The 16,630-nt window shown below is 43.9% G+C and overlaps 1 protein-coding gene across 2 annotated transcripts in view; it reads left to right on the forward strand.

Moving 5' to 3' along the window:
- The first annotated feature begins 3,760 nt into the window (after nucleotides 1–3,760).
- The window catches only part of mpp7a (MAGUK p55 scaffold protein 7a), a 142,241-nt gene continuing 129,371 nt past the window's right edge, over nucleotides 3,761–16,630 (forward strand). For both annotated transcript variants that reach the window (XM_084566174.1, XM_084566173.1), the window contains exon 1: nucleotides 3,761–4,265. The gene's annotated coding sequence lies outside the window, so the exon portion shown is untranslated. The remainder of the gene's footprint in view (nucleotides 4,266–16,630) is intronic.

The following is a 16,630-nucleotide window of genomic DNA, read 5'->3' on the forward strand; positions in this document are numbered from 1 at the left end:
ATTATTATTATTTCTTTTAAATCTTCAAAATTAAACCGATGATTCCGTCTCGATTCTCTTCCCTGGACTGTAAAACTCGGACTCAGGCACCGCGAACATCCCGGCCCGCGAGCGTCCCGACTGCTCACGATGGTTCAGTGATCTGTTCTTTCTAGGTTTTTTTTTTTTTTTTTTTTTTTTGCAGCTTCTGGTGGCCCCCCCTCCCCCCCCCCTGCATTTCCCAGTCTCAAAAATAAGATAAAAACAGTGCCTGGTGGTGTGGTGGAGTGAGTGATTTAAAACTAAAAATATATATATATATAAATATATAAATAAATGAGATGTGATGGCGTGCTGCTTTGGACCATTCCCCACTACCCTCCCACCCCGACCTCGACCTCGCCCTGCCCTGCCCTCAGATATCACATCAGCCCTGTGTTCGTTCTTCTTCTTCTTCATGTTCCAGCTGTTTTTGTTCCTCTGACTTTTCAAGCTGAGACGGTACCACTTGGGTTCATTCCTTTTGTACAGTTATTAACCGAAAACAGTGGAGGAATCATTAAAACTAAAACAAACAGACAAAAAAAAAAGGTTTTATTTATAAGAGTTGTAGTGATGAGCAGTAAAATCACAGCGATATCCACGTTTTAGAAGGTGGCTGTTCTTATTTTTATTAATTTTTTTGTTCTGGAGCACCTCTTGGGTTCGGTTCAGATCGCAGGGCAACAAGAGGTCAAAGGTCAAATGTGAAATGTATGTATTGTAATAAAGATGTTAAACTAAAGCGAGCACTGGTTATTTTATTGGAGTGTTAGGTTTGGTTCATACGCTAGTGCCTTGTCGCAAGTCTTAAGCCTCGTTCACCTGCGGACTTTTCTTTCGTGCCGTTTTTCGACCGGGACGACGGGAGATCCTTCGGCGAGCACGTCACGCACCGGGTTGTTTTTTTTTGTTTTTTTTTTTGGTAATTCTAGCACGCCCCATCCCTCTCTCTTTCCCCTTCATATTCATTTATCCCCCCCCCTCTCCCCCCCCCAAACTGTCGAAGAGCAGGGTCCTCAGCTGCAAAAGGCCTGTTTTTATTCCCACCCCCACCACCACCATACTATCTATTGACAACTGAACTGCACCACACATTCAGTAAAGGTGACCACATCATTGCTTTGTATATTGTTTCCTGAAGTATATTGACAAATGAAATAAAATATGCCTCTCCAGGGCCATGTTGTTCTTGGGTTTTTGATGGTCCCTCGAGCTCCGGTTTCTTGTCTTGATTTGATGTTGAAATGTCTTGAATGAGTGGCTTCATGTCTGGGACCTCTGCACCGTCCCCATAATCCATACTACTAAACTATTTGACATGGGTCATCTGCCCCCTGGTGGATCTATCTATGCTCTGCAGTCAATAACAGGCTTTTGGCAGCCAATTCCAATATGGCTGCATTTTTTTTAATTTTTGTATTCCAGGGAACGTTTGAAGAAGTTCAACTAAGAATATAATTTATATTGTTACTGATATTTCAGTTTTTGTTGCTTTGTTTATTTTGTTGCTATAAAAAAAATTATCAGATTTATTGCCTCGCATGTTCACACATACGTGAAATTTGTTGTTTGTGGTGTTAGTACAATAAACATAAATCTGGGAAGTGGAACAATACAAGAAATATACAAAGATATAAATAGTGGATAAACTACATATTGTGAATGAATAAGGAGAGTGACATTTAAGTTGTATTTCATGATGCAATCTGCATTATAGCTCCCAGAATGACAGATTTATTTATTTTTATTTTTGTTTCTAATTCAGTTAAGATTAAAGATTAATTGAATATGATTTAAGATTAAAATCTCATTTTAAGTCATGCATAAATTTCTTCAATTTTAGAGGATTTTTTAGATTTGAATGTGTTATTTTTCTATGCTAACCCTGTAGTTGCACAGTTTCACTTGGTAATTATTATCTTTTGAACTGAATGACTTTCATAACCTATCTATATCATATGATAACCTATTCACCCATTCAAAGAAGAAATTTGGCAAAAACAAACATTTGTTTTTCAATCCACCTTGGCCCGAGCAAGGACAGCAACGTTTGTTTTATTTACAAACCTCAAGATAAAGAAAAAGGATCCTATTTGGGGGGAAATTTTAACCAAACCAGCAGAAAAATTAATTAAAAAAGTATGATCAGTAAATTGGCATGATTTCCCAACGTATGAAATATGAAAAAATATGAAAAATGTTTATCTTTTTTATTTAATTTAGCTTAAAGACCTATATAAGCACAACACAAAAAGCACAAATAGTATTTTTTGACTATTATTTCATACATTGGGCATAAAATAGATTAACCATGCATACATTTGGGCTAACTGTACCACTGCCAGTAAACCTGACCACGACTTGAACCCACTATTGTTGTAATATGAATACTTATATTTCCTGCACACCAGACCGTGGGAACTCCGGCTCCCTGTTTGTATTCTGGCGTCAAAGAGTTTGTAGAAGGTGTGAACTTTATTAAGTACTTAATGTCTGTAAATTTACTTCAAAGCAAGTCAAGCAGCAAACGTTGAGTAAACTCTTGGCAAACCTTGTGAGAATTAAAAGTAGAGAATTAAGTAAAGGTCATGCCTGGGGGTGGAGGTTGATTGTACTCTTAAAGATGCTTCACTGTTCATTTCAGTAAATAATAATGAAATAAAAGCAGTTCTGCACATGACACATGAGCCTAACGGGGCTGGACTAAACACATATCATAATAACATATAAATATATGATATAAATAAACCACATGAAAGCATTCTTGGAGCATTGGGTGCATGCGAAGCGGTTTGTTCGCATTGGCCAGGCTACGCTGATGGTCCAGAGTGAGTAGCTGTCAGGAGAGGGCTGCAGGGCTGCTGCAGGGCCCCATTGTTCCCACACAATATATCCCACATTATATTCCCAGCCGGGGACAAAAGAAGCTGCGCCTCAGCGTTTCTGGCACACAGCACACTTTAATGTGGGGACAAGTGGAGGGGGACGAACGGGAGCGCTTCTATTGTCAGCACATTTCTGGAACTTGTTCACACTAACAGGGTTTTTGTTGCAAGTATAACCTAATATAGTTTCTGTCTTTGGGTGTATAATTCCATATTTCTTGCAGTTTATTATTAGATTAAAATATTTATTTGTTTATTTATGTGTTTAACAAGAGTTAGGCAGACTGAAGTCACATGAGTTTACAAATTGTCCTGCTGCCACTTGTTGCGCTGTATCTGAAAATGTCCTGTAGGGGGCGGTATCGCATCGCTTTTACTTATTTATAGCGTCAAATAAGCACGACTCAACCGTAAATGCATCACCTGACCACTCCTTAATAAGAATTTGTAATAAATAAAATAAAATAAAATAAAATAACAGTCAAGTTCAAGTTTATTCCAGATATTTAAAAAAAAAAATACTAAAAAATATTGTTTCTCTAGGGGCAATGTTATAAAACCTGACAAAACAGGAACAAATAATAATAATAATAATAAGCTGATCAGACCACCTAAATGAAAAACCCAGTTATTTATGCATATCAATGATTTTACAAGTGTGTAGCAGCTATAAAGAATCTTTAAATGTTTAAAAGATACTCCGCTATAATGTGCAAGTGCAATTCTAAGTTATTCTTGTGTGTTTTAGTCTCTTGTGGGTGTTTATATTCGTCTACAACCCAAATTTCTCAAGCAATTCATGCTTTCCAAGTGCGATTGTTGTGATTTCTCCTGTCGCCTGCGGCATATTTACGACGGGGGCGTTAGCTCGTGGTTGACAGTTGAATGAGCCAATCAAAACACAGGACGAAACCACTGACCACGCCTTCATAAAGATCTGACCAATGAGCGAGCAGATGGGGCGTTCTCTATGTGAAAGCCCCGCACGGCGCTGATCCCAGACCAGCTTTACGTTCTGACATGTCCAACCACATTAACGTCGCGTACAGTTTCGTAAACCGATCCCAGGTCAGCACCTCGACAAGACCTCTTTATCCCGTCTCCGGAGAGTGGCACAGCCGAGGCGTAACGTTTTTGAAAGCTCGAGTAAACGCAGAGAGACGTATACGGGATGTGTTAAATAAAGAAAAAAAAAGAAAAAAAGAAGACGGGTGCTAAAGGAACTGAAACGCTGTTCTCGGAAGAAAGTGGAGAATAAAATAAGCGGAAAGTTTTTGTTGTCGAAGGAGCCGTTGGAGGAGCTTTCTTTCTCTGTGACCCGAAACAAACCATTCAACTCCCTCCGACCTCCGATGCAAAGTGAGTACCACCATCACGCTGCTGTGTCTTACCGAAATACTTTACATAATTATCAAAACAATGGATATAAAACTGGATGGATATAAAAAAAAAGATGGGTGTTGTAGTTTTTAAAGGGGAGAAAAAACAATAAAGCGAACTTGTGTCGCTAACCTGTAGCTAGGTGGATAATATAAAGATAAACGTCAGGGAGATTAGCCGTTAGTGCTAAAACTATTTTATTTATTTATTTTTTATTTATTTATTTACTTAAATATTAACTGAAATGACTCCATTAGTGGAAATATTCGCTTTTAGTGCGATTTATTCCAATATAATTTCAAGTGACATCTCGTCTTTCGGATTGTACCGTGGGAACGTGAACGCACCATCTTTTAGTGCAATTCTAATGTAATGTTTCTCAACTGTACAGATAACTAGATGATTTCCAAGCACAGCGCAAGGGGAAACAAACCCAACATATACATTTACACATAATGACAACATTTCCTTATGACACAAGCCGCAACTTCCACAAAAAAAAGAAAACACACGCCCTGAGCAGGTTCCTTACTCTACAGGAAGTGCTTTGAGCCAGTGTGGTGTGTGGTCAGAGGGAAGAGACAGCCTTGTGTCCTGCAGGGTGAAGACAGTGTGGTGACACGGAGCTTGTCACTGGCTGACAGCGCCAAGCCTCTGGACGGGTAGACTCAGCACTTGGCCGGCGTCCATCCCACCCAAACTCTTTTCAGTTTGTGTTTTTTGCATGCATCTGCACACCGCATGTCGTTTCCATCTCACAGCCCCCTTTCTCAACCAGCATTGTTCCGCCCGTGTCGTGGAACTACACACAGTTTTGACCCCTTGTTGTGTATATTGCCCAATAGCCACAGTGTCATGTGTCACTGGGTTGATGTGGTGGGTGAAAAGAAAAAAAAAAATCAGAGCGATCCAAGACGTCAGCGTCAATTTCCTGAAGATGGAAATGGTATTATTATTATTCTACGCTCCGCTGAGTCATCTGTTCCCCGTACGAACTTTTTTTTAAACTTGCACATGGCCGTAGCAGATTTACTGTAGCAGATGAACAAAGTTAATCCAGTTTGTTATTGGTTTGTGTTTTAATAAAAATAGCACTCATGCAGAATTAAAAATGTAGATTGCTTTATAAATTATAAATGCTGCACCTCGCTGCTTGCTTGCTTGCTTGCTTGCTTGCCAGGTACAATGTCTGCAGCATGTCTCATAATTCATTGATGATTTCATTAGCTTCTCTTATCCCTCATGTTGCTGAAGCTCTGTGTGAAAAGAGCTTTTTTTCCTCTGCCGCTGACAGGACTCTGTATAAACTCTGAAACCTCAGTGGTTTATCTGCAGTTTTTGGCCGGCTCCTCTGCTCTCTCAGGGAATAACCCAGTTCTTCTTTTAAATCTCGCCTAGAAAATAGGTGGGAGGTCTTTAGTCTGCATTCCAGATGGGCAGGGAGTGTCTCTCAGGAGATTTGGGATTATAAGTGTTTTAGTCTAGTTCATTACTTGTTTGTGGGGGTCAATAAGAGTGTGATGATAAACGGGCTCGCGGCCTCTTCGCCGCCGGTTGAAGACGTCGAGGTTTGCCACCTGGAAGTCGTCTTGGCTGGCGTCGCTTTTGTGGCGAGAGAACAGACGCTCCTCTCTTGATTTTTTTTTATTCACACGCAGTTCTGGAGCGGAGGCGGGGGCGGAGGCGGCCGAGGTCAGGTCAGGGCGGGGTCGGATGCAGCAGCGGCGGCTCAGACTAGACCCAGTGCAGGCGGGTTCGCCCCGTCGCGTTGGCCGTCTGAACAGGTGTCCACGAGCCGCGGCTCCGCATAGCTCGCATTCCCAGGGTTTTTGTTCCTGGCGTGGACGGTCACCGAGCAGGGGGAGAGGGAGGGAGGTGTGGGAACCGAGAATGCTATGCGCGCAAGGGGCTCGACTCCCAGGATTCAATCGGAGCAACCTGCTGATAGAGACAAACGCTTCCTGTCGTTGCAGCGGCGCGGCTTGTGCTGACGGGAAACCTGTCAGCGGCCCGTTTGCGGCGCTCATGGCCGCAGACAAAGCCGAGCGTTGGCCTCCATAACTGCTTGTCAGCAGGAAGGCTGTTTTCTTGGGGCTTAAGGGTGGGTAGGATACAGTGGTTTAAGACTCTTAATCCAAGCATTAGTTTGGATCACTATCAGCTCACACAGAATCATGGGAAAACCGTCTAGTCTGGAGAGAACAAACATCCAAGAATCACTTCTAAATGAATGAATCCTGTGTGAGGTCCAAGGACAAGGCGTTGGCACTGACTTCTCTCGTTTTGACTGTCTTGAATATAATAATACATTTAGTTCTTGCACGTTTGCAGCCACTCTGGCGCTGGAGTGAAGCATAAAGCATCCAGAGAACGTCAATCTCTCGGTAGACGCTCAGATTTAGCAGCACTAGCTTGTGGTGTGTTCGCTCAGCTCAGGTCCCCGAGCGCCGCCTCCTGACATATTGAGGTGAACCTACTTTACAACCAGCTAAACTTGGCATCATGTGAAATATGAATACGAGCATGTCGCTGCAGCAGCTTAATCTGTTCGGGATATTATTTCCGTTGCATCTGACGTCTCAAATGTCACGTCTTCTAGGATTGCACTTGTTTCGTGTTTTGCCGCTGCGAAGTCGTACGATTATGAAATCAGACGATCCTCGTTGAGTTGGACTGCCTTGGCCATTGTCATATTTATGGTGAACTGAGCACGTACACGTCAGCTTTTCCTTCCATTCATCCATTTATTTATTCACCCTTCCACTCCGCTGTCCATCCATCATAATCACCATCTTTCCCCGTGCGGTATCACTAATCTCCCGAGTCCGCGATGGACTCCTCCGCTGATCCCAGACGGGACAGATTAAAGCGATGCACTTGGCAGGGTCACGGTTGACGAGCATCGCCGGGCACACGGTGATGCTGTGTTGTTTTGCCCCCGCCTGCCCTGCAGAGGTGTAGGGTTTCTCTCAGCAGCACCTAAGCTCTCTGCTGCTGCTGAAGTGGAATGAGCCCACCCAGCAGATGCCAGCCATCAGATACCGTCGTTTGGCCGCTCTCCTGACTCGACGTGGGCTGTGTTTTGATGGAGAAAGCAGAGGGGAGTGAATGAACGGCAGGAGCATAAATGCAAGCGCTTGTTGTTGTGCGGGAAAGCAAGTCAGGCCGTGAACCCTTGGGGAGAAGGTTAAGCTATAACATGCTACTGTATGACTGGGCTGAGAGTGGTGTTTTGTAACGAGACACTCTTTCATTTCTGTTTTAAGGCAACGATGACACGTGGCCTTAGCTATATCTGTTTCCTTACTCTTTAATTTACATCTAAAGCCTTTGAGCTTACAGGATCTTGCGCTTTGAGGTGTTTCTGTGGGAATACCTGCACCAAATGCGTCGTAATCCTCCAAATATTGGTCGTTTTTAAACTTTCGTTTAGGAAGGAACTGTCGCGCAGCCACACGGAGATGTACTGCACGTATGGAAGGGATTGCAACCAATTTGTCAGCGTCCGACGGAGGCTATAGCCTTACATAGAGCGCCGGTGGGGTTCGCTCGAGCGACGTCAAGCTTATGTTGTCAAATGGTGTTTTATTTATGAGGGTTTTCCATGCGTGGCCTTCCCTGCCTAGCTTTACCACGCCTGCTCCCCCGTATGGCAGCCCCGTGAATAATTCAACACGCCCGGAGCAAACGGAACCAAAATAGCCCAAAGTGTGTGTGTGTACATGTTTGCGGCCCTGCCCCGGTAAATCACAGCAAACTGCGGAGGATTTGCATAGATGCAGTTTGTGGTTGAAGTTTGCCGTGTTACGTGCATGGCAAACCGACCGAAGGACTTCTCTAGATTAATGTCAAACTGAACGCAACGGACCTGGACGTCTCGGCGTTCCTCCGACTGTTCTAGCTTTAGTTCTAGTTTTACACCGTCGGCCTGAGAGGATCTACGTGAACCTGTCAGTGATGTATCCGTTGCTGTATTAATGGCCCATGACGTTGCAGTATTCCTGCAGCTTGTGTTGATATTTCGAGAGCTCGAGTAGCTTGGGTGTCAAACGCCGGCCCTGTGACCCCGTGTTTTCCTCCTCAGCCTTGATCTGTGAAAATGACAGCGACAGTAACTTGAGCGTAAGTAATTCCTCTAAGGGAAATTAGAACGACGACCCATAACACACACTTAACGATCTGATAGCGTCCCCTGTTTGCCTCCTGCTTGTTGCTGAGGGAGCCGCAAATGCAACTTCATATAACTCCCTTTATTTTTGAGGTCCTCTGCTCACAGGTCCCATAAATTGAATCATCACAGGAGGAATTGAAGCTAACGTTGCTGTGTTGCGTTCAGGGGTTGCCTTCTGGTAAGGGATCTTAATTTCATCGCATGACTCCTCTTGGCGTCTTAGCTTAAGACATGAGTAGGGATGTCCTGATGCAGTTTCATTCGCCTCTCGATCAGATATCGGCCGATCCGAGCTCCGATCAGATCTTAAATAAATTTCCGTCCTTGGAGATTTGTAAAGACTTTTCTTCTCTCTGTGTTCTCCAGAAATGTTCTGGTCATCCAACGCTGTCGTACACTCCCTAACCCTCTCTGGAATATTTTTCTCCAGGAAACTTTTCTCTTCTTTTAAAAGCAGCGTTCAGTGTTTGTTGTTGTTATGTTGCAGCCTTTGTCAAAGAAGACGTAGTAGTAGTCTTCTTCTTGTTTCTTTTTTTGGTAGCTTTGATACTAGCCAACCCCCACTAAAATAGAAGAAGAAGAAGAAGGCGTTTTGACACTGCAGGGACTTGGATTTGTTTTATGGCAGATCTAAAATAAAGCCAGATACCGATCCAATCTGTTAAAAAATGCCTGGATCGGCCCAATACCGATCCTTAGTTATTAATGACAGCAAACACAATAAGGAGAGGAAACAGATGTTCCAGTGTTGCTCGCTTTTTCGAAGTGTTGTAATGCGTAGTGCAAATATAATTCCCTTTACACACATTTTAATCAATGCATGGGGGAATTCGATTAAACCGCTTCCTGGTGCAGCTCAAGATATCTGTTCCACCCTTGCTTGACCTTGCTGCACTCTAAAGCATTGACTCGATGACTGGCATCAGACTGAGTCACTTTGGTGCGCCGGGTCTTTGTGACGGTGGGTGGCGTCTTGGCCCTCGACCCCTTCCCTGATTAGGCCCGAGAGGGGTTTTTCTCTCGCTGCCTGTTTTCTGTCAGCTGGGATGGCCTCTTTCCAGACAGCAGTGTTAGTTTTCATGCTTAAACCCCCTCCCCTTTGTGTGCGTGTGGGGGGCGTCTCAAGTAGTGTCAGCTGTAGCTCCGCCGCACACTTGTTGCTGTGTCCCCTTTACCACCTCCTTCTGGAGTCTCCCGAGGCTGCGTTTTCATTCGTCCGTTGACTTCTCGGCCTCTTTATTTGTCTCCGCGCCGCACTTCATGGCACGTAAATGTTTGTCGACCGGCAAAAAGGGGGGGGTCCCGCGCGTATGAATGCGCGCTTTTGTCTCTGAGTTTGAAAGCATGTTCTCCGGCTTCTTTGTGTATGTTTGTGTGTGTTCATGTCTTGGACAGGCATTCATTCATCTTCAGACCACTAAGCCCACTTTGTGTCTACTCCCTCGGTGCTCTTTGAGCGCAATTAGACCAATTGGGCTGTGAATACCCCTTCACAACAGCCTATTAGGACCGCTAACTATGCAGTCCTCGCTCTTTGACGGCTCGGCCCGCGTGATTAAAGCTATTCAGTCTGGATGATGGCAGACCAGGGGATAGGATTGTGGGCAGCTTAAACCAATGGGGTAGCCTGGTCGTTACCATCCTACGTTTCCGCCCAAAATTTGATTTCGGTCTGGCACGTTAGTCTGACCCAATGTAATAGGAATCTGTCTCCATAATGTTTATTATCATATTTTGAGGTTTAAAATCATTGGAGTTCCCTTAACCAATCAGCAACGTTTAGTAATGACGTATATTGTGCGCCGGAGTTCAGGCTCTTACGCTTACCACTTCCGCTTCCAGTTAAATAAATCAAACTTTTCCCAAAGCCAGTTGGAAGGAGAGCTACGACGTCCTTGCCATTTATAAAATTGACAAGACAAGCCTCTTGTTCTGGTTTTAATTCCGTGATGCTCTCGAGAGTTGAGACAACTTCGCGGATGGCTTCTAGCGTCTCTTCCTCCGTCGCCATTGTTGCTGTGCTGTTGAACTACAAGCTTCGCTGGACTACAAGCAGCTCGGCGTGCGAGTTCCGCGTCATCACTCAACTGTTCGCTGATTGGCGCGGTTACACGCGAACCGTGGAAGCGTAATTTGGCCAGACTCCGTGCCAGACCGAAATCAAATTTTGGGCGGAAACGTAGGATGGTAACGACCAGGCTACCAATGGGGCAGCGGGGAATGTTCTGTGTCCTTTAAGTCATGTAAGTCTCTTTTGTTTGGTGCTTAACAATAACCTTACACATAGGAAGTTGAATTAAGTATTGCCAGCCAAGAAGCATTATTTAAAATAAGGAAAACAATATTGCATACTTTTTATAAACGTATGTACTAAAAGCTTATAATAAAGCTGTGCAGTTTGTTTATTGATGACCAAAATATGAACCATTGACTGTGCACAGTTCACAGTATGAAATATAATAAACAATACAATGAGAAATGAGTATTGGCGTCAAACATTTAGACACTTTTCGGGGGATTTGTCGCCAGTAACGTGCACACCTTAGTTCGCCTTTGACAAGTTGAACTTCCTCAGCTGTTGCAGGAAGTACATCCTCTCCAGTTCCTCTGTAATCGTGGTGTGGTAATTTCCCATCTGCAGGCAGGCTCGCACCCACCAGGGTTGAGCCCGAATGTGGTTGGTGGTGTATGCAAACGTCGGTAGCCTGACAGACTGGTGAGTGGAGGTGCAGCTGTTGGTGTACAGGGAGAAGAAGAAGAGCGATCCCTAATCAACATCTTGTATATTGTGTAAAACAGACAAGATAATAAAGAAACAACGAGCAACCCGGTGTAAAGAACTATCCTGCAAATGAATGTAGTAAGATGCAGAGCTCCGGCTGTTACAGTTGTGCCTCTACTACACTATAAATAGTTGGTAGTGATGACTATAATGCTCTGGTATGAGCTTTAGCTTTCTCCATTACAGCACAGCACGGTATATTTCTGGATATGCTGTGTGTTTTTCGTGTTTTCTAAGTCTTACAAGACATATGATCTGTTAAAGCAGTCAAAGTTTCTCGATTGCCTCCATATTTGTGTGATGAGCTCACAACGCTTCCGCAGCCAGCTAATATTTTTCTCCCTCCAGCACACGACGCAGCTCGCCAGTCGCTGGTTTATCTGTTTTCACCGCATTTAGATTAAAGTTCCGTCACGTGGCGTAGATGAAACAAAACCGGCTGCCATAATTTGAACCTAACATTACCACTGTGGCAAACGGCTATTTCCCCCTTTTATTTAAGAAGCCGTTCTAAAAAATTGACCAGCTGTAATCGCTCTCTGCTGCCTATATGGTGTCCCTCGTATCAAAGGACAGACCTCTGCGCTAACTCTAGCTCCCAGCTCGCCACTAATTGCTAAGTAACCTTATGGTGGCGTACTTTCAGTGGAGGCTTTTGGCTCGGGGCGAAATTAAAGCGCGATATTTATAGTTTGCTTTGGATTGTTGGGTGCTTGATAACAGAAGGCATGTGGTGTTTATGCAGCGGCGTGTAGGAGTAGTTTACTTTGCAAAGATGGAGAATGCCCCATCATGGTGCTGGCAGAGAGTCTGTTTTGAATAGAGTTTGAATAGATGTGCAGGGTGGAGCTAGGTCACAGAGTGGTGCATGGTATACTATGTCCCAGAAATGTAGTTCACTCAAAACTTTCAGACTTACCGTTTGAGTGAATTTGAAGGGGTTTGCTGTGACGTAATTCATAACAACCACCAAGTTCTCCTGCAAACCCCAGCCTCTCACAGTTGGTCATTATAATGGCTCTCTTTTCTGCCCGCTCCAGCTTCCTCTCTTATTTCCGGGGTCGTCGGCACCAGACACAGACAAAGCCGCTCTTTCTTTGTCCGTTTTGAAGTTGTCCCTTCAGCGACTGGATGCTAATCTGACCGACCATCAGCGGCCTTCTGTCACAGTCGGGGAAGAAAGACAGATAGGCTGAGAGAGAGAGAGAGAGAGAGAGATGGCAAGAGGAGTGGGTGGGGGTGGCATGGAGGGTGATGACTGGACCATTTGGCATCCGGTGAACAGAAGAGTATTGTGCGCCAGTGGGCCGCGGCGGAACAGACTGCTTTTTTTTTAAAGAATATTTTTATACAGGGTAAAGTGGTGTTGAAGCTCCAAAATACTGTGTGGAAGATCTGCAGGGGAAACATTTACCAACTATGGACCACAAATAATTAACAGATATACAGTATTTAACCAGGCTACCTTTGACTGTTCTTTTTGCCTGCAGACCTGTTTATTGTTTGAGTTGGTTGGAATTAAGGAAGCTGCGTGTTCCCATGTTGAGTGTCATAATGAGACCCTGACACGGGGTCACACTCTGATGAGCAGTCTTAAAATAGCAACAGAAGCCACAGGGTCATCTCAGGTGAAGTCAAATACAGGCAAAACCTTTCCTTTAGAAAAAAATAGTTTGGTAGTTACCAACAAATTATCAGATTATAGTTCAATCTCTAGAATCAGTGTTTGATTCTGAACGGATTCCAAGAAAAAAAGGTCACACGCTCAAATATTTCGTTAGACCTCCTTTAGCTTTGATTACAGCTTCTCCAACGTCACCAGGTTTATTTCCATTCAGTGTTTCATTCATTTTTCACCAAGATCTTGTATTGATGATGGCAGAGTCTGACCACTGCACAAAGCCTTCTCCAGCACATCCCAAAGATTCTCAATGGGGTTAAGGTCTGGACTCTGTGGTGGCCAACCCATGTGTGAAAATGATGTCTCATGCTCCCTGAACCACTCTTTCACAATCTGAGCCCCATGAATCCTGACATTGTCATCTTGGAATATGATCCACTGATGGAATAACCTGGTCATTCAGTATATTCAGGTAGTCAGCTGACCTCATTCTTTGGGCAACGTAATGTTGCTTGAACCTAGACCTGAGCAACTGCAGCAACCCCAGATCACAGCACTGCCCCCACAGGCTTGTACAGTAGACACTAGGCATGATGGGTGCATCACTTCATCTGCCTCTCTTCTTACCCTGATGGTTCTCCACTATCCTTCCAGTTTTTAATAATGCGTTGGACAGTTCTTAACCCAGTTTTAGTAGTTTCTACAATCTCCTTAGATGTTTTTCATTCTTCTTCTTCATTCTTTTCCACGACCACGGGATGTGTCTTTAGACATGGTTGTTTAAGAAATGAGAAGCTACTCATTGCATCAGTTGGGGTTAAATAACTTGTTGCCAGCTGAAACTTAATCGCCCATGCAGCAATTATCCAACAGGAGGCTTCTACCTATTTGCTTAGTTAAATCCAGGTGGAGACTTTGTTTTTGGTCAGACAGTGTAGTTAAGAGATAATAAAACACACTGCATAAAAGCATAAACGTAAGATCACCCAGCGACACCTTGTATTGAACAAGTCAAAGTCCAAAAGAAGAAGTGGAACTGTTTGTTTTAGGAGTATTTTCGGGATGGTCTTCCACATGGCTGAAAGCTCAGACACAGTGACGGGACAGCACATCAGCTGACGAGACGGAGGTTAAGCAGAGGGTCAAAGGTAAAAGCCAAGAGGTCAGCAGTCTATCTGTGGATTAGGTTTCAAACCTTTTCACAACCAGCTCTGCAGCTACTGAATTTGCAGAGTTGCACAATTTCAGACTGAAGGAGTATTTAATAAACAGTGAGATCAGCTCTTGTAGTGTTTGGAATGAAGATACACAGTCTTGGTCCTGGACGGTGACATGCCTGAGTGTCTGAGGGCTTTTTATTGTAGCCTGCTAAGCTTCGTCCTCTCTCTTTTTGTTTTGGTTCATGCTGTACAGTAAGTTCTAGTCAGAGCAGATCTTAACTTGAAAAGCTTAGTGAGATGATGTTCTTGAGGTGCTGCGCCTGGTTCGTTGAAGCTTGGATTATCTCATCTCTAGGCTGTTGTATTGTTGGATGCGCACTTTTCTAAAAGACTTATCAGGTAAAGCGCTTGGGAATATAATTAGAAGCTTAGGCGTATTAGTCCGTGGACAACTTGTGTTCACACTGCAAACCGGCTGCTACGGGGTGAGACCACCCTCTCTAACCGGGCTCAGCTCATTTGATTTGTTAGTGGATGAAAGTGCGATTGCTGCCTTCACAACGGCCCAAACAACCGGTCTTGGAAACAAAAAAGTTTGAAAGCATCCTTGATATAATCCAGCACACGTGTTCTATGTGCCAGCAGCCAGGTGTTTTGCACATGATGGGTAAATAAAACCACACACTCACACTTTTTCACTCAGAAACACCTGTGTCCCGTCCTGTTGTCTCACCGCTTGGACTGATGAGAAGTGTTTGTGCATGGCTTACAAATTGGTGGACTCTGTAACCAGATCTGTCCAAATACCTGTCCGCTTGCACGACTATGCTTCCACTTTTATTAACCCAGTTGAGGCATGTGTTTGCTCTGCCTTTGCACCATGTGACTTGTGTTCTCTCAGGTATAACGCAGCCTTTGGACTTTACTGACACAGCTTTTTATCATTGACCTTAAGTAGGAATATGGATTGATAAGATTATATTAATAGCAAGGCATTATCTATTTGAGTCTTAATCGTTTCCCTTACAGATTCCTTATCAACTTTCTATCTGGAGGACGTATTGTTTTCTTTTATATGAGTCATAAAATTGCATAAACAGTGAGTTTTGCATGCAGTTTCCTGTGGGACGTTTTTAAGCTTTGAATGTGCTATTTCGACGGATCAGACAATTTGGAGCTGGCTCCTCGATTACCCCGCCGTGGGTGTGTTGAATTTTCATAACTGTATAAGTTTACATAAGCTCCTGATAGCTGTGAATTGAAACGATAACTGCAATAACCGAGTGAAGAGATACAGCTGTTGACAGAGGAGAGATGTAAAACCAACATAACTGGCACTCGAAGCTGCGTGTGCATGTGAACGTCACTCCTGGCGTGGCAGCTCTGGCGTCGGCATGCGTCCCATGAGTCCTGTATCCTTGAAGATACAGGATAGAGGCGGTGACAGTAAGTGGCTATGGTGTCAGAGGTGGCCTTCTTTCTTTGTTCGGAGTGCGTTGTATTCTATAACACAGTAACGCTGTCATTTCACGCTTGTAACATCTTAAAAAAGCACAACTTACTGAGCTTTGAGAATTTTAAAAATCTTAAATTTGCTTGTTTGGTGTACAAGGTGTTACATGGACTTGCCCCACCTCCCATGTCTGTCTTTCTTAAAAAAAAGGTCTCACAGTGGTCTCCGGACCAGGACCTCCTCTAGAGGAGACTGTGAGATCCCACACAGAAAAACAGCCTTTGGACAACGTGCTCTTTCTGTAAAGGTCAGTAAGATCTGGAACAGTCTCTCCATAAGGAAGTGTCCCACTTTACAAACCTTCGAAACTCACCTCAAGCAGTGGCTGAAATCAAACCAGTCTTGTAACCATTGACTTTTATCTTCTTAGTAATGTACTGTCATGTGATGTGCTCTTATTGTGATCTATTGTCCAGTCCTATGTGTTATCATGCTTTTGTGTTGCCTGCCTAGGGACTGCGGATGCAAATTAGCATTGTTGCTATAATCCGGCATATTTACATCTATTTCTGTCTGAATAGATGTCCATTAGTGTGCACTGTCCCTATCAAATAAATAAATAAATAAATAAATAAATGCCATTTCCTGCACTTTCTTCTTAGAAACCTCCCTGGTTTTGCAAGTCTGCACAACGATATTAATCCGAGTGCAAGGGAGAATCCAAAACATGACAGAAGACGTTCAACTCTGATAGCACAGGTCGGAAAGCTTGTAGGATTTAAAATAATATGGCGACAGAGAAGGGCTGCACGAAAGCAAGGTCTGCCAACGAGAGGGAATCTCAAGTTTTAGTTTTAAGTATAACTGTTCATTCATTCATTCATCTTCTGTACCTGCTTAGTCCGGTTAAGGGTCGCGGGGGTCTGCTGGAGCCTATCCCAGCTGTCATCAGGCGAGAGGCGGGGTACACCCTGGACAGGATGCCAGTCCATCGCAGGGATAACACAGAGAGACAGACAACCATTCACACTCACACCTACGGCCTATTTAGAATCACCAATGAACCTAACGAGCATGTCTTTGGATGGTGGTACCCGGAGTACCCAGAGAGAACCCACACAGACACAGGGAGAACATGCAGAAAGGCCCAGTCGGCC

This window comes from Chelon labrosus, assembly GCF_963514085.1.
Source record: "Chelon labrosus genome assembly, chromosome: 18".
Classification (NCBI taxonomy): Eukaryota; Metazoa; Chordata; class Actinopteri; order Mugiliformes; family Mugilidae; genus Chelon; species Chelon labrosus.